We start from the raw sequence: 22415 nt of genomic DNA, 5'->3' as shown, positions 1-22415 counted from the left end.
TCAAAAGGAGTAATCGAGTAGGGCAGTTCTCCTTTGTGAGCAGCATCACCAGCAACGTTTTCAAATAACTATGATCGTTATCTTGGTGGCAGAGGGGAACATCAGTGAGTCACCTGTCCACCATCGACGCTGGACCTGGAATTCAATTGGAGTGATGGGTGCTGTATGCCAGGCCTCTGCTCGGCTCGGGGGAAGAGATGGAAATAAATAGTGACAGTTCCTGCCTGTGGGGAGTTGGCTGTCTAGTAAGGAACACAGGATGTATCCGGAAATGGTTGTAACAGAATTAAAAAGCACTTTGGGCGCAGCGGCTGGGGGAGTGGGGGAGGGCGTGGGTGGCTGATTATTTTTAATTAGAAGGTTTGGAACAGTCTTCCTAGGGGAAGAAGCATTGGGGATGGGCCTTGGAGGGCGCTGGGATTTCAGGAGGTGGTTAGGGGCGAGGTGGGCACCGAGGACATTTCAAGAGCGGGAAGGTGTTTGCAAGGCGGAGACTGGGAAAGGCCGAGCCTATTGGTGAGCGGTGGGCCTTCCAGGTGAGCTGGGGGGCAGGGCCTTGGGGGGCAGCGGAGCAAGTGAAACTGGAAGCAGACACTGGGTCCAGGCTATGGGCTTGAGGGTGTGGAACTCATTTCCTCACTCACGGCTCCCTCGTGTGCCAGGTTGTGTCCATGTGTTAGGGATTCCAAAGAGAAATAATTCACAATCCTATCCTCCAAGAGCCCACAGTTTGGTTGTGGGAGATAAAAGCTGAAGAACTATAAGGATACGATAGGGTCAGTCCTGGACATTATGCCGTGAACTGGATGTCTGTGCTCCCCACATGCGTATGTGGGAACCCTAACTCCCAGTGTGATGGTCATCGGAGGTGGGGCCTTGGAGAGGTAATGAGGGTTAGAGTTGACCTGAGGTTAGATCCCTCGTGGTGGGATTAATGCCCCTTATAAAATGAGATCTCTTTCGCGTGTGTAAGAATAAGAGTGCCTCAGAAGGGTTCCATGCAAATGAGGGGCCCTGGTGCTCAGGGATCATTAGCTTCACTGTGAGCCAGGCCCCTTCCACTTTGGTCCTTGGCTTTCCCTCCATAGAATGATGGGGCGTTAGCCAACGTGATGCCTGGGCCCAGTCCAGCTCGGCGTGGCTCAGGCCCACACATCTTTTTTTTTTTTTTTAAATATATTTTATTGATTTTTTACAGAGAGGAAGGGAGAGGGATAGAGAGTTAGAAACATCGATGAGAGAGAAACATTGATCAGCTGCCTCCTGCACACTCCCTACTGGGGATGTGCCTGCAACCAAGGCACATGCCCTTGACCGGAATCGAAGCTGGGACCCCTGAGTCCGCAGGCTGACGCTCTATCCACTGAGCCAAACTGGTGAGGGCAGGCCCACATATCTTTGAGCACCTTCCTCAGACGGTAAAATGTCAGGGTCTCTGGGACTGTCCCACCGCCCACACAGCATGAGGCAGAGCAGGTCACATGTCCACACAACGGGCTGAAGAGCCCAAGGCTGCCAGACCTCAGGCCCAACCAGGTTCTCTGTTTCTTTTGCTGAGTTCGTGTCCCTTTGCTCCTTTCCCAGGGACATCGCTTGCTGCGTGTGGGCCACAGACCGCAGGATGTGGTGGTTCCCCGCGATTCTCTGCGATCATCAAGCACGAGGCCAGTGCCGGCTGCTGCCTGCCCGCGAGCACCGTGAGGATACACCCTCAGAAGAGGCATTCCGAGGGGCCGGAGCCCAGGGAAGGAGCTGCCAGAGCCTGTGCTGCTCTCAGGGTGTCGCTCACTGGCCGTGACCCTGGTCAGTGGCTTCTGCTGGGGGCCCTCAGCCGAGAGCTTGGGCTTTGCTGGATGAGCCGAGATCTTTCCAGTCGGCCCATCTCTGGATGGACTTGGCAGCTTGTGCTGCTGCTCCCAGGCGCTTGGTGACCTGGCCCTTCTGAGAAGACATGGGGATGGGGGAGACTTCGGGCATTGACTGTGGAGCTCCTCCTGTGTGGGGTGGACTCAGTGAGCAGTCAAGCACCCTGCACAACAAGCAAGCGAGCATGTAAGCAACTTTGCTGGAATAAAGTTTCACTACGGAAGTGCTGCTCTTGTGCTTTGGAGTGTGCTGTGTGTGTGCTGTGTGTGTGTGAGTGTGCTGTGTGAGTGTGCTGTGTGTGAGTGTGCTGTGTGTGTGAGTGTGCTGTGTGTGCGTGTGCTGTGTGTGAGTGTGCTGTGTGTGTGAGTGTGCTGTGTGTGCGTGTGCTGTGTGTGAGTGTGCTGTGTGTGTGAGTGTGCTGTGTGTGCGTGTGCTGTGTGTGAGTGTGCTGTGTGTGTGAGTGTGCTGTGTGTGCGTGTGCTGTGTGTGAGTGTGCTGTGTGTGTGAGTGTGCTGTGTGTGCGTGTGCTGTGTGTGAGTGTGCTGTGTGTGTGAGTGTGCTGTGTGTGCGTGTGCTGTGTGTGAGTGTGCTGTGTGTGTGAGTGTGCTGTGTGTGCGTGTGCTGTGTGTGAGTGTGCTGTGTGTGTGAGTGTGCTGTGTGTGCGTGTGCTGTGTGTGAGTGTGCTGTGTGTGTGAGTGTGCTGTGTGTGCGTGTGCTGTGTGTGAGTGTGCTGTGTGTGTGAGTGTGCTGTGTGTGCGTGTGCTGTGTGTGAGTGTGCTGTGTGTGTGAGTGTGCTGTGTGTGCTGTGTGTGTGTGCTCTGTGTGTGAGTGTGCTGTGTGTGTGTGTGTGTGTGCGTGAACAGGAGTGGGAGCGGGGAGGAAATGACCTTTGCCTGGCTTGGTTGCATTATGCAGGGACCCTCCACCCCCCGCCTATGTGCAACCCTCCAGCAAGCAGCCCGCTTACGGGCTGCAGGAGAGGGTCACTGGGCCTTCATCACCAGAGGAAGAATTCCTCCGTCTGGCTGGAGAGGAGACAGTGCATGAAAAATGGTGGCAAGGGGTCAGGAGGCAAAGGCAGGAGAGAAAACACTTTCATCTATTATCCTGGGGTCAATGGGCTCCCATCAGGGAACCTGGAGGCCGCGCTGAATGGCCCGTTGCAGGAGGTGCAGCATTGTGCGGCCGCCGCCGTGGACCTGACAGGGCAGCGCAGGCTGGAGCCCGCCTCACAATCGCGTCTCGGGACAATAGCGCCTAAGAAAGTGGTGGGTGGCTCGCCTCCCAGGAGCCTGCTCTCCTTATCAAAGGGCTTTCACGGGACGCCCTGGCCGGCTTGGGGAGGGCGCTGACTGGCCAACGCCGCCAGGCATTTCAGGCTCATTCCAAAGCCCCCGTCATGGCGATTAGGTGGGCCTGGATTGAATTTCGTCCAGAACCAGTGTGGGTTTCTCAGCTGTTCCCGCTTTTAGAAGCCACACATATTCTTGGAACTGAGTCATTTTTGTTTGACAAACAACACATTCCTGTTTAAAATAAAGCCCACATCCTCGGACGTGAAGGAGACACATTCCCTCCGAGGAAGATGTCCAGAGGGCCATGCATGCCCATTCAGCAACAGCTGGTGCGCGGCCCAGGCAGCCAGTCCCTGGTTGGGGCAAAACCACCGTCCTGCCTTCTTCCTGGCACTTTCTTGTCAATGACCCATGGCTGTGCGTTTAAAGACACCCCGCAGATGCACTGTGGTCTGATCCTGTGTCTCCTTTCACTGAGGCAGGGCTGTGGTGCTTCTCTGTCTATGAAAATATGTCAATAGAATGAAGAGAACAGTTTCCTTCCAGTGTTCCCCCAAGTTCCTGCCACCCTGGGCTTTGGGATCAGGCCCAGGGAAGAAGTGAGCAGTGGTCGGAGATGGGGTTTTGTGGCACCATCCCGGCATCTGGCATGGAGCCTAGGACTCCGTATCCCAGAAGGAGCATGCCTGGCCCTTACTTAGCAAATCCCCAGCCTTCAGATCTAGGACTGATACTCACATGGAAACACCGTGGCTGCAGTGGCCTTCCCGGTGGGCGAAAGGGATTGGACACAAGCAGGGACTTGGTATGAAATGGAATTTGGCTCTTATAGCCCAAGGGCTTGCAAATGGCTCTCCTGCACAGTCAGTTGGCAATTTACTTATCAAGACTGTTGAAGGATGGATCCCCAAGAAGCTAGAGCTACAAAACAAAACAAACAAAAAAACTCAGGACTTGGTTCCTGCCCATGCTGGGAACAAACTAACCTACTGACGAATGCAAACTTCGGTGATTAACATTAGGAACGTGCTATATATAGGTACACCTTAGGCTTTAAGCACCTTGAAGAAAGCATCACATAGACTTTCTTTCTATAGCACAACAAGGAGCTTACCATAGCGCACTGGGTTGAAGAGTGTCACTCTAAAATTCATGTCCACCCAGAACCTCAGATGTGACTTTCCTTGGAAAAAATGTTTGTTTTTTGTAGGTGTAATCAGTTAAGATGAGGTCATACTGGATTAGGGTTGTCCTAAGTCCAATGACAGGTATTTTATAAGAATGCCACCTACAGACAAAGGCGGAGATTGAAGTGATGCAGTTAAGGAGTGGCAAGGATTGCTGGCTACCAGCAGAGATTAGGAGAGAGACATGGAACAGATCCTCCCTAAGATCCTGTAGAAGATGCCAACCTCAAGGACATCCTGATTTTAGACTTGGGGCCTCCTGAACTGTGAGAGAATGCATTTCCATTATTTTTAAGCCACCAAGAAGGTGGTCATTTGTTACGGAAGCCCTAGGCAACTGATACACATAGTGTCTCATCAATGAAATTTCATTAAAAGGATGGAATGAAAGCTTCCACAATTATATGGAGTGGGAGTGGTGCTGAGAGCTAACTGTGGGGAGAGGTGAGGCTGGAACCACAGGTAAAGGAGAGGTGGAAGCAGAGAAGTGTGACATTTTAGGCCCAGAGTATGGCAGATGGCAGGAATGGAGGAGCCACATGGAGGGGTGGAAGGTGGAACTGGACAAGGACACCAGGCCAGATCATCATGGCCTTATGAGCTGTACTAAGAACTTTGGGATTTAATCCTTTTCTACCTTCCTCAACTTTTCATCATCAGATGTGATCTCTTGTCCCATAGAGAGTGCACAGAATAGCAATAAGTTGATGGATGTTGCAGTGAAAGACAAAAAGATAGAGCTGCCCACTTCTCCATAATACGGTATTGTACCCAAAATGAAACCAGCACAGATGATGCTAGGTCACAGTGGTGTGATGCATATGGCACAATTTAAAAAATGAAATGGCATGTCTTAGAGTTGTCTGTTTGCCCTTCCCATAAGACACAGGGCCAAAAAGGAAAAAACTTTCTCAACTGGTAGGACTATCATACTAAAGGATCCTGTAGAAATTTTCAGGGAATGTGTGTTCCAAAATAGTGATGCATCTTCCCTGTGTGGTGGATCTTTCCTGTGTGGTTAAAATGATAAGGATTTGAAAGCCAGGAACTCAGAAGTCTCTTGAGCACTGGAAAGATAGGAAATTTCTCCATTAATGAATTAACTAATGAATCCATTCATCCCAACTATCATCCAAAAGTCATTCTTGACTTCTGTTCTGGTCCAGGCACTGCACAAGTCCTTTAGGAAATGCAGAGAATCAAGCCATTGCCCTTGTCCTTGAGAAGTGCCCAAGGACTGTTCTTGACAGAGGTGATAGCTCCTGGAATCATCTGAAGGTTCTCTTGCTCACATGTTTGGTGTCTGAGCTGCAAAGACTCAAACATCTGGGCTGAAACAGCTGGGCTTATGTCATTTTCTCAGGTGCTTCATGAAGTCTTCTCAGAGTCAAGCTTACAATGATTAGTTTGCCCCTTGGTGAAGCTCAGAGGATGACTTGCCTTGAAGCTAATGACATAGAATCATCAGGGCCCCTCATTGACATGGGCCCTTTCCAAGGCTTATTGTGTAAGTACCAGGCCCTCTACAGGCGTCTTTCCTGCAATTTCTTACAAAGGCAGCTGGATTATTGCTTGAGCTGCTCTCCATTGTGCTAGATGGGCCAAGAAATTGCCTACAAAGGTCACAACTCAAATGCCTCCAGCCTAGGCAGGTAACACCCAGGTGTGAGGTGAGGAGTGGGATCTTTCGTTAATCAAACATGGCCTGAAGGCATTCACATTCACTTTTTCTTTTCAACACTTGAGTACCAGACAGCAATGGCTATGGATCAGATTCAGCCTCCTGCAGGAGGGGGTGAGCTTGTGAACTTGACCTGGATGGGAAAAAATCAAACCCTTCACCTTCACCTTCACATTTAGGATCCACTACAGTCAGCCTTCTCCAACCTTCTTGCCCACAGCCATCCTGTCAGCGCTCTGGGAGTTACCTCATCTGCCTGACAGGAGTTTTGCTTCCTCGGTCCTGGTTCTGCTTTCGTTCTGCTGGGCCACTTTCTCACCTGGTCAGCCCAGCCCAGCTCAGGTCTCATTCTCTTCTCCAAGCTCCGTTGAACTCCAGGATCCTCATGGTTAGCATTACCAAGTCCATGCGGAGCCTCCATGTAGCGGCCCTTCTATTGCTGTGGAGAAAATGGCCCTCTGCCTCTCCTTTGTCTCCACGCCGGAGTGGGGACTCGCTGAGGGCACGGGGGCTACTTTTATCAAGTCTCCATCCCCCTACTCTTCTAAGGAGCCACCACAAAGCCTGGCTCCGCAGAAGGGGTGCTCCATCAGCCTCACGATCTGATTGATGTTAATGGGTTGTGTAATTTATGTTTCGTTGCCAGCTTCATTGTGAAAGTGGTCTGACGGTTGAACTTGAAAACATCAAAATAGTTTCATCAGTTCCTGTTTTTTTTTTTTTTTTTGAACTGTGCTGTGGGTGTGAAGTTATCCTGCTGGTATCATCCCCTGGATGATGCTCTGTTGTCCTGACCCAGTTGGTCTACAGGGTCCCTCGGCTGAGTCTGCTGCTTCTATGACCCTCACTAGTGTCTTTCTGCCACCACCCAGATGTCAACTCCAGGGACAGGCCCTGGGTGTCGTCTGCTCCTGTTTTCCTCAATTTCTCCCCCAGCACAGAGCACCTTGCAAGTGACCAGATTTCTGACTTTAAATTTGTGGATAAGTATGGAAATTCGGATACATGCCAAGTAAGTCTTTTTGGCTGGATCAGATTTTATGTAATAGAATTGTAAGCCCTCAGTTCATAAACACATCAAATGTGTGGCTGGTGGCGGTGAAGATGAATTCCTTCACCAGAAGCGCATTTAAAACAGGCCGCATCGGACAGAGTGCTGGGCATTGCGCTTATTCATGCACTTTTTTATCCTCCGAGAGCTCCTTTTTAGTGATGTGGGAGCTGCGGCCCAGCAAGCGAAGGCATTTTTACAAAATCACAGCGCTAGAAAGGGAGGAAAACCCTTACCTGGCGTCAAGGCCAGGAGGGGGTCTTGCTGATGTTACTTGTCTGAATTCTTGGTTTCCCTAGTGGAGCTATTTTGGACATCTTTCATCGTCCTTTGGAGACCTCAGGCAACTCCTCCTCAGAAAGCGATCATTTCATCTCCTGCGGAGACTTTGAACAGCTCTGCCGCATTGCTGAGTGTCATTGCTGTATCAGGAGTTTCAACTCCCTCTGCGTGGAATATCAGAAGGAGAGGCACCACCCCTTCAAGGGATGGGTGAGCCTTAGGAAGAAACCCTTCCATGAAGCAGGGCGTCTCTTTCTGCAGGGAAGACAGGAAGCTCAGTCCAGTCTTCTGTGGTGGCTCATAACGGCTCTCCCAGGGGGAGGAGGACTCAGGCAGCAGGGATGGGGCCTTAGGTATGAGAGATAGCAGCAGGCACATCAGGCCTCGTACTGGCCCACTCCGCCCTGCCCTTCACCCAGAGTCCTCCCTGCTCCCCCTGCCTCTTTTGGAAACTGGCTTCTGGAGCCTGACACAGGTTTCTTTGGCCCCCACTGTTTGGATCCGTCTCCATTCGTGAATCAGGAAGGGAGCTCTCAGAACTGCTTCTGCAGTCTCATGTCATGAGCAGTCACACTTCGGCCTGGGCGACTTCAAATCAGGGATGTCACAGGAGGCCACGGTGACCTCGCTGAGCACCGCCACGTCTGAGGTGTGATCTCTAGTCCTGTGACCACCTCCACACTAGATGTTATTACCCTCATTTCCAGGAAGGGAAACTGAGGCTCAGAGGTCATGGGGCATCTCAGAGCTACACAGAATAGGCGAGAGCTGAGCCCAAGTTGGCGTGACTTCAAAGTTCTCAGAACACTCGACTCACCACTGTTCATACCAGCAGAACACTGCAGGCACCTTCCCAGCTCATAAAAAGCAAAGAGCTCATCTTTAGGGGATAACCAGGCCATCTTTGGGGAGAACCTAACTCTCCCTGGCCGGCCCCTGTCCCCGGGCCTGGCTGGCCTCCACTGGGAGGAGCTGCCTGGCTCAGCCCGGTGTGGAGGGCGGCCCCGCATTGTCACGATAATTGCACAGACTCATTCATCAGCGGAATCCGATTTCAAACAGCCCTCCGACTCTAATGGCACGAAAAGCGTGAACTAAGCACAGTTTAATGAATTCTGATCTCACAGCTGAGGCTGCCGATCGGGGACCACTAAGCTCACACACGAGGCAGGAAAAATCGCTGTGGCCTGAGAAGCAGGGATGCATTCAAATGATCCTTCCCTTCCTTCAAGATGGAGAGTTTGTTTTTCAGCGAATTCATGGGAGACCGTGCCAGGCTCTCCTCTTCCTGAGAAAGTGTATCTTTTAACCCCGAGCGCCCTCTGATCTCATTCGTGCCGACAGAAGGAAATGAGCTGCTTCACTTTTATTTTCTCAGAGATATTTTATGGGAAATCTTTTTCTAAAAATATTTTTTATTGATTTCAGAGAGTAAGGGAGAGGGAGAGAGCGCTAGAACATCAAGGATGAGAGAGAGAGAGAGAGAATCACCGGTCAGCTTCCTCCTGCACACCCCACACTGGGGATCGAGCCCGAAACTTGGGCATGTGCCCTGACCGGGAATCGAACCATGACCTCCTGGTTCATAGGTCGACATTTAACCACTGAGCCTCACCAGCCGGGCATATGGGAAATCTTAACATCTTAGACAACTCATATACTTACTCTGGTCACCCAGTCATCTCCGGGAAATAGCGAGGGGGAAAGAGCACCTTTTGAATTTCCAGGAGAGAAATGTGAGGCTGGAGCACTGAGCGTGCTTCCATCATGACTCAGAAGGGCGGGGTCTGCCCAGAGCCAGGACCACAGTGGGAGGTCTGTGAGGTTCAGCCCCATAAACCACCTCATTTACACCTCACAACTGCTGCCTTGTCGGGAAGATTGCCCTCACTTTATAGGTGAGGCTACTGTGACACAGAGAGGTTGGGCACAGGCATAGGCTCACACAGCTGCAGAGTGGCTGGGTCAGAGGGTGTCCCCACAGCCCAAGTGGCCCACTGACAGTTAAGGCCAGCCCCTGCCTGTCAAAGTCCCAGGTGCCACATATGAACATGGGAAGGCAGGGCTGTCTGAACACAGGTGCCTTCTATCACCAGTGGCTCCTGGATCATTCAAGCTCTTATCTCCTTCTAGGACCTGGCATGTTTTATTCCTCCAGGAAGAGTAGGGAGGCCAGCTATGGAGGCAGGACCAGAGTTCGGTTCCCACTCCGTCCTTTCACATCCTCACCCACTGGGCACAGCCCATGGTGTGATCATGGGCACATTGCCGGCTCTGAGCCTCAGCTTCCCCAATGGTAACATGGGGGTAATGACAACCTCCTCACAGGCGTGTTGGGAAGAGTAAATGAGATCCTGCAAGTTAACTGCTTGACACATAATGGACTCTCCCTCTCCTCCCCGCCCAGAGCTTTGATGCCTGCTCCACAGAACGCACATTGGGTTGTCACTGATGTCCCGCCCCCCAAGGGGGTATGTCCTGGAGAGGCCCTTGTGTTCAGTGTGAGTCTCCTCCAGGCCAGCGCCTCTCTGTGGACACTCAGACTCTTTCCTCCCGCAGGAGAACCCTGGGTCCAAGGAGCTGGTCTTCTCAAGGACGATGTGGCAAAAAGCAATACCTGGTTTGCTTGTAGAGTTAAGTCTATGGGGTCCGGCTGCATCTTTGGATAAAACCTTCTGGACCAGCGGTTCTCAACCTGTGGGTTGCCAACCTGTGAGTCTCGACCCCTTTGGGGGTCGAACGACCCTTTCACAGGGGTCGCCTAAGACCATCGGAAAACACATATATAATTACATATTGTTTTTGTGATTAATCACTATGCTTTAATTATGTTCAATTTGTAACAATGAAAATACATCCTATATCAGATATTTACATTAAGATTCATAACAGTAGCAAAATTACAGTTATGAAGTAGCAATGAAAATAATTTTATGGTTGGGGGTCACCACAACATGAAGAACTGTATTAAAGGGTCATGCGGCATTAGGAAGGTTGAGAACCACTGTTCTAGACAATGGCTTTGATCTTGTGAGGGTCTTACATCTCTTCTCTGAGTTAAGTATTCAATAATGACAGATGACAATTGTGAAAATGGCTAAGAAATACTGAGGCTTACCCTGTGCTGGTCACAGAGCCAAGCATGCCATTACCTGAAAGGATGGAGAAAATTGGCTCAAGAGGCTTGCAACAAACTTCCAGGGAAAGTTTATTGACTCCATTGTATGGCCAAAGACTTGAAGTCTCAAGGTAAAGGGCAAAGGGACTTACCTGAAGCCGACTGCTCACACCAGGTGGAGCTGGGGACTTGGTTCAGGTCTGGCTTTCTTCCAGCCCCTGCTTCTGGTGACGCTATGCTGGGTTCCTTAGGTGTAAGACAAAAATGGACAGAGGACCTGAGCTGGGATAGGTGAAAGGTTTTTTTTTACCTCTGATTTTTAGGTACGCTTCATGATTTATTTATCACTTGTCTTCCTGGATGAGGTGTTTGGTTCTATATTAGCAAGAATGTAGCTTCTTGGAGCCAATGCCAACTCAGTCCACCACCTGGTGGGTCCCAGAGGTGCTCATGGTAAGCCACATGCTCCCAGAGATCCACGTCCTCCCATGATCCATATCTTCCCCATGACCTGTATCCTCCCTGTGGTTCATGTCTCCCATGAACCACATCCTTGCCATGTTCAACATCCACCGAAGGATCCACGTCCTCACAGACCAAGCTCTAGCCCTCGACTAAAGCCTGTCCCAGTCATGGCCGATGGGGCAGCTGCTCCTTCCTGGACACAAGCCGTGTGGGCCCTCGAGGCTGGCTGAGTTCAGTCCTGGTCGAGTGGGAGAGGGATGGGGCCCAGCCTGGAGGAGTGAGCAGCTTCTCCCGTGGTCTGGGTGTGCCTTGCTTCCCTGCCTTTCCTGTGCGGTTCCCCTGTCTGCCATCCTCTGGGTTACTCCCCATACTCCCTCTCTCCAGGAGGCTCCCCTTGGCACCCCAAGTCTGGTAAGGTGCCCATTCTCTGTGCTCCTACAGCCGTAGGCCTGTGCTGTACAGCCCCGGGGACTGTCTGCTCCATCAGGCTGTGAACTCTCTGAAGGCAAAGGCCTGAGTCATCCAGATACCCAGCCTGCTGAGACCAACAGGTGTGGCTAGTCAGGCAGGACCAGCTATGCTGCAGGAACAAACAAACCCCGGAACCTCAGCGGCTTAGCACAACGTGGGGTCATTTCTCGCTCACGTTAACAAGTGGTGCTAGACACACAGTTCTCCCGGACGCGTTCCTGTAAGCTCCGCCTGGGGCACACTGGCCCTTTGACATGGCTTGTCCTTGGGAGCACATGGCTTCCTTCCTTCCCAGTGCTCACCGGGGATGATGCGCAGGGATGTCATGGGATGTGCCTGGAAGTGCATTACTTCCACCCCCTGCCCTTGTCCAAACTCAGCCACATGCCCCAGCCCAGCCGCAAGGGAGGCTGGGAAAGGGTGGGACTTTAATTAGCATGAACCCTCTCAGGTGCAGCCCAGAGAGGCTGGCTTTAGCTCCGTTTCGGAGGGACGTCCTAACACTCAGGCCGGCTGGGGAGATGGGGTGTCTTCCCAGGCCAGGAGGCGGGCAACGGGCAGGCAGAAAGCTGCTTCCCTTCCCTGTCACCAGAGACGTGAGCTCAGACAAACACCAGCCTTTTGAAAACCAGGGGGCCAGGCCCTGGAAACTGCGTTTAGCCCTGTCAGTCTCGAAGGAGCACGGTGTTCCCAGATCCCAGTGTCCTTTGTCCTCTGAGCTCCCGAAGCCGGGAGAGGTGACTGCTTTCTTCCCGGGAGCTATTTATAACTTCCAAAGGACCCCTGCCCCCGTGCTTCTGTGTGGAGCCTCAGAAAAGTGAGTCTGCCCGCCCCGGCAGCCCTCCCCCCTCGCCAGGCCTCTCTCCCCCCAGAGCAATCCCGTAAATAAAGGATGAAAGGCTCTGTAATTATTACCATTCGACAACACAGAGACTGTCAAAACCAGGGGTCCAACAAAAGCCTTTACATAAATCACAGCTGATACAATGGGTCTCGGCTGAAGGGGAGAGGGGCTTAGAGGCTCGGCGGCTGCTGAAAGGAGGTTTGTGTTCGGGGGAGGGCTTGCCGGAGTCAGCAGCCCTAGGGAAGGGACGGGCCTGGCATCTGGGCTAGGGACAAGCCCATGATCCCACTCTCTGGACAACAGAGGCCACAGACTGAGAGTGAAAATCTGGGGGTACACTCCAGATGTGACACATCCCTGGGGCGGACGGTCTAGACACTGGGTCTGTGCAGGTCACAACTCCATCGCCACCAGTTCACACCTCCGCCTGTCAGAGCCATGCACCAGGAGGACGTGCTGGCCTTCGGCAGAGCACGCCAGTGCAGTTCGTACCCAGGGAGTCGGGGACACATACAGTGCTCTGGGGTCCAAGGAGGGGCACTGGCCTGGGCTGTAGACCTGCTTTGTAGGAAAGGGAGTTTTCTGAGAGGCAGAGAGGAGAGCAGTGTGGCTGAAGGAGGTTCGTGGCCAGCAAGAATGCGTGCAGAGGGCTGGACTAGCCCAGAGACCCAGTCCAGGAGCCCCGCCCGGGAGCAGGACAGAGACCTGCCAGGCAGTGGCAATTCCACGGCAGCGGGGGGATTGGGAAGAGATTTCATATGTCTGGGCACCACCATTATGCCTTTTGAATGAACTCCTCAGGGGCACATTAAGAATTCAGTGGCATTCAACCAACGCCGGTGGCCCCTCCTGGGTGCCATGCTCTGCCCACTTCCACTGCTTCTTCCTTTGCAGATGAATGAGAGATTGTCCTTCAGGTTGCGGTCTAGGGAAGGAGGTAGACCAGGCACAAGAGCCACAGTGCAGGGGTCTAGTGCAGACAGACAAACGCCAAGAGGCGGTGCAGCCGAGTGGAGAGGCCGTGGCTCTAGAAGCAAACTGCCCGGGTTTGAGCCCCAGCCCTGTGGCTGGCAGCATGGTGGTCTTGGGTGAGTCATCCAACCACCCCAGCCTGAAGGATGTCTGGCATCCCATTACCATCTGGGAGCACGAGATTCACTTTCAGTTGCTTGGACAGTGACGATGGTTTATAAAGCAGGTTAGCATCTGCGCTCTAATCTGATCCCAACAGAACAGGGTAATCTGATCTCCCCATTTAAAAGAGGGGCTGACTGAGGCTCAAAGAAGAAAGCGGACGTCCCCATGCTCACACAGCCAAAGGGACAGGGCCAGGTCTTGCCCCACATGACTCGTCTTCTGCCCTGAGGTGAATGCCACAGGGGTTTTGTCTCCCTGGTGTTGGGGTGCTCTGAGTTACCTGGTAACCATGAAACAGGTCAGACCTGACCCCTTCTCAGGGCGCTGGGAACGCATACCATGACCTGAGACTCACTCTGCACCTGTTGGCAACTCGCCGGGGCCCAGGGAGCTGCCGAGGCCCATGCGCCTCAGGGTCTGCTCCCTGCTTCCCATGACCCCCCTGTGTTTCTCAGGTACAACTTCACTTCTGGGGATGGAGCAGTCCCCACTGATCTCCTGGGGTTCTGGCATCCCAGGTGGCCTCTAGGGTGCCTGCATGCCCACCAGAGCTCCCCACCACATTCAACCTGATTACACCCCAGGTCAGCGGTTGCCAACCTTTTGGACCTCATGGACCACAGTGGTCCGCAGACCACCGGTTGGCAACTGCTGCCCCAGGTGATCTTCCGGGCGTCTGGGGACGGGCCCCCTTTGGATTTGTCGTGCTCTGTGCCATTATAGCGAGCCACAGCCTGGCACCCAGAGTGAAAGCAGAACCAAGTGATGGTGGCTCCCCAAACAACACATCCCAGGAGTGATCTGGGCAGACAATGACCCTGGAGGTGGTCTGGCCTGGTGTGTGTGTGTGTGTGTGTGTGTGTGTGTGTGTGTGTGTGTGTAACATGCAGGGCTACAAAGCCTTTGTACCAGCAGACGGGGAGGGCACAATGGAGAAAGCTGGAGACCATCAGGAGGACGTGAGAAGCCACAGGAAGGAGAGGGAGAGACGTGTGGGAGTTAAGGAGGGTCAGACTTCAGAAACAAACCCTGGAAGTGGGCACCCCAGTTACACCCCAGTGAGTGCCCTAGGCAGCCCTGCCCACCTGAGAAAGCCAGGTGCAGTCTGGGAGCTGCGGCTGGGCTGGTCCTCGGGGTCTTTGGCAGCAGGATGCCCTTCTGATCTGTGGAGAATCTACTCTTTCAAACCACGGTCGAGACTCATTCGTGGGCCCTGATGGTAGGTCCAGCTCTGCATTTCAAATGTAGAATCATATCTAATAGGATAGAAAAGAGAGCGGGTTGAACAAGAGAAGTAAAGTCCGTACTGTTCAGTGAACTGTGATCTGATCCATGGTGGATGTGGTGAAATGTGCACCTCTTACTGTCTGATTAAGAAAGCACTTGGATCTTGGCTGTGATGTTTCAGTCTCTGAAATGGGCTCGGCCCCCTGAGCTCAGGCAGATGGCTCCTCCGGGCCCCTGGGCAAGCTGCTTCCACATCTGTTGGATGAGACCAACAGCGTGCACCTAGTAGGACCACTGTGAGGGTCACACCTCTAAAGCATGTACAGTGTGGGTGAAGCCTACTAGACCTGACCCCTCCAGTGGGAGAGGAGGGGTTTCATGGTGGGCTGAGTAGGCACCAGGAACGTGGTGTGCCACTGGGGCCAGGCTGAGTTGCCGAGGGCTCTGTCAGAGGGTCCTGTGCCCTGGGGTCTCACTGTCATTAAGATCCTCATCATTTCCATGTGGTGACTGTAGACACCATGGTACCACCCACCCACCTTCCCCGTGAGCTTCAGACAGAGCCTGGTGCTCAGGTCTGAGGCAGGGGGTGAGACTAGAGTGGGACATCTGTCTGTGTGTCTGTCTGCAGAGCTTTTTTGGTGATGGACCACCCTCTGCTCGCCTGTTCTCTCCCCTCACGCCACCTGACAGACTCACACAGAATGCCAGCCTTGCCAGCCCTGCCCCTGAGTTGGTGGCACGGGGGACGATGAGGGAATTAACTTTTGGCCTGCTGTCAGTGGCACCGCCTGCCAAAGCCGCCCGGGTAATTTGGTTCCTTTCCTTGGCTGACTCGGTGCCAGCCACAAGAGCGGATTAAGCAGGGAAATGCTGCATGGAGAACTCTCCCCCTTGGCGTGCTGATCCTATTGTCTCCTGAGAATGACAGCCCTGGTGGTGCCAACGCACACCGCTCCACTGGCACGTCCCCAGAGCAGATCAGCTTCCCGTTCCTGAAAAGAGGGATTTGTTAAAGAACCGGAGTTAAAAGAAAGGAGGAGAAGCAGGAGAGGACGAGGCCACGGAGTAAAAGTTACGCCTGGTTTGATAATTAAAGGAGCAAGCCCTCCAATGCTAATGCTGATGCCAGCAGGGAATGTGAGCTTCTCAAACTCAGCCCCTCTGAGGACCATGTCAGTTCTGCCCACACTCCCTGGGCACCTGCTGGGTGCCAGGCTTTGGGCTTGGTACTGGTTGGTGGGATACAGATGAGCAACCATGCATGATAGAGTCCTCCCTACTTACTCTAAAAAACCCAGACACTTATGCACGAAACTGGGATAATAACGGCTAATATTCATTGAGTGCTTACAAATGCCAGGTACTATTTTAAGTTTTTATTCATATCAACTAATCACCATAATCCTATATAATAAAGAGTTAATATGCTAATTAGACTGAACAGCAGAACGACTGTCCGGACAACCTTCCAGATGAAGCTGGGGCTGTGAGGGTCGGCCGAGGCTGCGAGGGTCTGCGAGGGGCTGTGAGGGACTGCAATTTTGTGCATTGGGCCTCTAGTAATCCTATAAGAGCCATTATTATATCTTCATTTTAAAGACGAGAAAACATAGAGCATAGATGGTGGTGGGCTGTAAATGTTAAGAGCTGGTCTCTGAGGGAAAAATCAAAATAAAAACAAGCCCCGATTTGCAGCATTTGACAATTTCCATGGTGTTCATGTGCCTACCGGGTCTAATTTCAAGCTACCGATGTGGCATCACTGGACATGGAGTTGGGAGAAGCCATGCAGAGATGGCCCATGAACTGGCTCCGACACATCAATGGGTGTTTGACTAATGTCTCTACTATTGCAAAAGTAGTTTTTAATTACTAGTGGGCTCTGAGCAATGTGGCACTGACTTGTTGCCATGGCACCATGGACATGTCAAGATTGACAGCTTGGGAGAGAGCCTCTGTAGCAACCATCAGAGGTGCCAGAATGATGCCCTCTTTTCTCCCAGAGTCTCTCTACTGCAAAGATTCTCTGCTCATAAATCCTAGGCCACACCTCTTCAGATCTAAGGAAAATAAAGAAAACTAAAGAAACAGGTTGATCAGTTTTGCAAAAAATATAGAAGCTATAAGCAGTCTTGAGGTAGGAAAATGGAGGATGTTGAAGAAATATCATAGGCCAAATTCAAGTCATTCCAGGCATTTTTTTTTTTTTTACATAAAAATCCACTTCCAATCTTCCAACATGAACTTGCCATTAGGTAAATTGTTTCAAAGTATTAAATGAACCATAAAATTGACCATTTGGGAATTGCTAAACTTCCCAAAAATGTGCTTTCCCAATTTTGGATTTGCAAATATTTTGAATTCTTTTTCGCTGTCCAACTCCCATTCTCTGGGGTTGATGGAAATAAAGATGATTTGAAAGGAGGCATATGGGGGAAACACATCCATGGCTCATGAAAACGCTCTTCAGAGGCCCTAACTGACATCATAGGCCCCATCCTCAATTGCATTTTTGCAGAAGCAGTGATATTATGGGTGAGGCACCCTGAATTGTTGGAAAGATATCAGAACCCAATTTCCATGTATGTTTTTGCTTCATGGCTGTTGTTTCTTACCCAGGCTCCTGTCTCTAGACTTCCCCTCACATTCTGGCCTCTCCACTGCAGCCTGGGAGATCTTTCTGGAACAGAGACACAGGCGGGTCAGAACTCCAACACCCTGGGGTCTTACTGCCTGCAGAAATAATGTCCAAGTACAATGTGGCCAAGTCCTCAGCAAGCTGATCCCTGTTTCTTTCTTGCTTTATTTTCCAATATAAAATTACTTCCTATTGTGCACTTTCAAGCTAAAGTAGAAACAAAGGCATATTCCAGAATCAAACTCATCACCTCTTGCCACTACCAATAGATAACACTTACGAAGTATCCCTTTGGGTTCAATAAATGGATTTAAGAACACACTCTGAGAACTAACTTTTCTGTAAGCAAGGGAGCTTCATTTTCTCCAGCTTCCCCATCCATCCATCCATCCATCCATCCATCCATTTGCTCATTCTTTCAATAGTTGCCTGCTTGCTCTGTTCAGACACTTGAGCTCTGTGGTGGGAATGCTTTGGGAAATAACACAGTACTGGCCTCATGGAATTTAAAATCTAGTAACAAACTGCTCTCATTCCTCCAATGTGCTGGCCCATTGCCTATGACTATGCAATGTTCTCCACCTGGAATGTCATTATTCATGTTCTCTCTCTGGAAAAGCCTTCATCATTCTTAAGACCTAGTGGAGGCACTTCTTTCTGAAGCCATCTGCATCTCCCCTGAGCAAGAATGTGGGCTCAGAACCACCAAAATCTTGTGGAGTCAGACAGACCCACAGACATTTTGTTCCCTTTGACTGCCATGGGGCCTTGAACAAATCACTTAATCTGTCCAGGCCTCAGATTCCCAAACTGAAAATAGGAATAATAAAACATGCTCATCTCATCTCATTTCATCTCGTTTCACAGAGTAGTTTAAGGTCTAAATATATTTTTAAATGCCTTACAGTCACTGACGTTCTGTTCATTCCGCCATTCCTTGAACATTTACTCAGAGCCTGCTCTGTGGGCCAGGCCCTGTGTTCATTCTGGGGATCCAGACTCAGGTGAACTCTTCCCCCACAGAGCACAGAGAGGGCAACAGTCCTGGAACAATGTCCACATAGTGTGAGCCGTGTGACAGGAGAAGCCAGCTTGGGTGCCATAGGAACATGGGAAGGGTGAGTTCAAATATGAACATCACATGACTTGAAGTTACTAGAGCAAAGACTTCTATCACACTCTGCACTGTTTTAAGAACTTTAAATGCATTAACCCATTTAAATCTCACATTTATTATCCCACTTTGAGGGAAGTATCTTTATTATCCCCATTGAGCAGATGGGTAAAACTCCAGCCCAAGATGATATAGTTAGTAAGCCATAGAGGTAGGATGGAAGCCTCTAGTGTTTTTATAAACCAGGGACACTGGTAGGTGTGAGTGGGCATCACACTTGACCGGGCAGAGAGTGAGAGGATTGGCATGATCAGGGCAGAGGAAAATGAGGGGGAGGGAGCACTCAAATCCCTGAGGGCATGCAGCCTGGGCAAGGAGTCTGCAGTCTCTAAGGCTTCTCAAAGCAGGGATGATGTGGGCCAAGGCCAGATCTTCTAGAAACTTGAATATTGCTTCCTTTCTTGTCCTCCCTCCCACATCTCCTTTCATGCTTGGGGACACAGCCACACTCCTGGACACTGGCCTTGAACAAGTTTGGCTTCAAACAATGGTCAGAGACTAGACCATGTTTTGGTTTGTAGAGTCATAACATTCCCTGGCTGTTTACCTGATCTGACCCTAACACATCTGAAGAGTGTGTGGAAAGAAAGCAGCCATTCTTCTAGATGTTAACCTTACCCATTAAACTCTTGGACATGTCCTAAACACTTGCTAAATAGCTATGCAACATATTTTATTCTTTTCTTTTTGACTACTTGACCCTAAAAATTTGGATATTTGGCATCATTCAGTCAACAACTGATTGAATTTGCCTTGAGCTTCGCTTTGCTAAGATTTCCAAGCTCTGCTAAATCAATGATCTCTTTTTTTGTCTCTCAAATTGGATTGCTTTGGGGAATTTTTCTTTGAAAAGCTTTTATTGACTTTTTCTAAAGGGAGAAGTGATATTTTAGATCCTAAATGAAATCCCGTTCAGAGAAGCTATGAGTCCACAACAACTAAGACCTTGAAGTTGAAAGCTTACAGAAGCCATCCAGCTAGCAGCTCTCAGCTCTGATCCATCACCAGAATCATGCAGGAGCTTTAGAGATGATGATAACAACCGCCACCACCACCACCACCACCACCACCACCACCACCACCATAACAGTAACACCAGCAGATGAACCAAGGAATCAGAGTCTCTGGGGAACCTGGGACTCTATATGAAGTATATCCCCAGATGTTTCTGCAGCAGCTTATGTGGGGCCTCTGGAGCAACTGGTCTACCCAACAGGACAGCTGCCAGTCACTGGGTAATTTTGGCACTGCACACATCCAAGGCAGCAAGTGTGGCTAAAATTTAGTCTGAGCTCCAGAGGAAGGCCACCTTTCTCTTTGTATGACTGTCAGCTGGCAGGCTGTGTCTGCAGGCCTAGGACGGTCCACACAGAGGGGGCACCTGTAGGCTAATCAAGGCGTTGCTAACTGACCCCCAATACTGCAATTATATTAAGGGCCATCCTAACTAATGGCCATATCGGACTGCTCTAGAGACTGCATGTTCCTCTGTGGGAACCATGTGGTGATTTCTTCTGCCCCTTCCTCTGCTTCTCTAGTGTTTGCAAACATGAATCCTGCTCTTGACCCCCTAGAGCCCCACAAAATACATCCAATCCCACTTCCCCAAGGCAGACCCTCAAGGGCTTGAAGGTAGCCAACATGTTTCCTCCAGTCTTGGTTAAAATAATTCCATGTCCTTCAACCATTTCCTGAATAATCTGGCTTTGGTTCCTCTTCTCCACTTGTAAAGGTTTCCCATGATTGGGGTCTCTCTTCTGGGATCAGGCTTCCTCAATTACTCAGCTAAGATAGATTTTTCTTCTTTTGTCTTAAATAACCCTGGTTCAATATGCTATTTGTAAGGTCAGGTTGGGTAGACTTGATTTAAGAGTCTGTGATTTTTTTTTTTTTTGAGGTGGAGGGAGTTTTCCATGGGAAAAAAAAAATCCCATGTTGCAATTCTCATTTCAGTCTGGTGGGCCTTGGAGCCAAAATAGTTTGTGCACTGACTGCTATACTATGCAGAGCTGCGAGATATTCAGCTCCCGCAATCTGGTGGGTTTGGCAGGGCAAGCTCTTGGTAACAATGACTTCCTATATACCATCCACAGTATAAAAACTGTGGCCTGTGTTTTGTCTTGCTCTGTGCCCTCTGGGGCCAACTCTAGCGCCAAGCCTCTTTGAAGTCTCCATGCCTGGACCAGCTTCACAGGCTCTGAAGTCAGATGAGAAATGGGCCCATTATTAATGGGGGCAAAGCATTTGCACCCTCTTCATGTAGTGTGGGTGGCATTGGGCTTCTAGGGGAAACCCCATGGTAGAGTGTCAGGGTGCTTGAAGCTCTATTCCTGAGCTTGGCACTGGCTTCTTTTGGGACCATTGGAACTGAGAATCAGGACCAGCAATGCCTTCCCTGTGCATTATTATGGACAGATGATCAGTTTAGGGGATCATCCATTATGAGAACTGATTAAATCATTGTTTAATTGATTGATCTACTCATTCTAATATTGACTAAGCACTTAACTTCGCCCGATTCTGTGTCCCTCTTCTTTGGGGGGAATAAACATTGATATGATTTTAACGGAAAAGATGGCATGCAAGCCATTTGGTGCAAAGCAGAGTAATGGGCACCCCAGGAAAAATCTGGGGAGGTGGGAGTGAGGCACAAATGAAGGAAGTCATTAACTCTGCCTGGTTAGGATGTTTAGAAAAGTCTTCCAAAGGAAGGAGTGTTTCACTTGCATTTTAGAAGTTAACACCAGGAGCAGACCAGTGGTAGAGGAATCCCAGTACATTGTGTGTTGATCAGACACATTCTACTTGTTCACAAGCTTCCCGGGTAGTTTGATCCTGAACACAAGGAGTGCGTGAAGGACACGATTTGATTTAGGGTGAGGCCATAGAAAGGGGAGGCGCCCTGCCACTGTAGTAAGAAGCCTGTGTTTGAGATGAGTCCTGCCTTTCCTCCTTTGTGCTTTGGTTGACTTACCTGTAAAATAAGACATGGACAACATCCCCAATATTTTAACATCTACTAAGAAGAGGGGAATGGTTGATTGGGATGTGACCCCTGAGACTCCCTAAGGGGACCCATCAAAGGAAAGTTGGGCTTTCAGAACACATCCTGTCACCTGTGATCAGATGACTTCTAAGACCCCTTCTCAGCTTGAGACCTCGGCTCCAAGCTGTCATGCACAGCTGTGTGACCTTGGACCTGGCACTCCTTTCGTCGGCCCTCATTTTCCCATCTGTATAATGACAGGGTAAGACAGGATGATATGAGAGCTCAGCCCTCCTGGCTTTATAGTCTAGGATCTAAGGATCAACCACACTGGCTGTGTAGGTGGACTTGGTTATCAGGAAAGAAAAAGGATGGTATTTACCAAGCACTTCCTACGCACCAGGCACTGTGCTAGGGGCTCTGCATCCATAACTTCACTTAACCAGCATGAACATCTTTTGGGATAGTTAGCATTTTCATTGTCTTAGAGGTAAGAAAACAAACCCAAAGAGGTGAAAGGACTGCACAAAAGGCTTCGGAGTGGTGGGGGGAGCAGGGGCTGGAGTTGGGTCTCTGCCGCTCATCCCAGGGCTATTTCTGGCATTCTCATCTTTGACATCACTGACTGTCTGGATGTCTTTTCCAGATAATCTGTTCATCATGGCAGGCTTCGACGCAGGTGGAACCCTCAGCTTAGTTCCAGGGAGCCCCAGAACACCCTGTTGTCCACAGTACCTGGTGGTTGAGAGCCAGGCTGGCTGGAGGGTCAGGCCACACACCCAGGAGATGCAGCGCCCTCAATGGGTGAAGGATGTGCCCTAGAGACTTGCCTGATGGGCTGCACAGAAGAGCCTGTGAAGTCCCAGAGGGGGGAATCCTGGCCTCTGAGTCTGGAAGCTCCACTTACTCACACGCGGGGGGCTGGTGTCATCTGTTGGGAAAGTAGAGAACATGGGTTCTTGAAGTTCTTGGAGTAATGACTGTATCCAG

Source organism: Myotis davidii, unplaced genomic scaffold (assembly GCF_000327345.1).
Source record: "Myotis davidii unplaced genomic scaffold, ASM32734v1 scaffold238, whole genome shotgun sequence".
NCBI lineage: Eukaryota > Metazoa > Chordata > Mammalia > Chiroptera > Vespertilionidae > Myotis > Myotis davidii.
The sequence above is the reverse complement of the archived record's forward strand: the minus strand, read 5'-3'. Positions refer to the sequence as shown.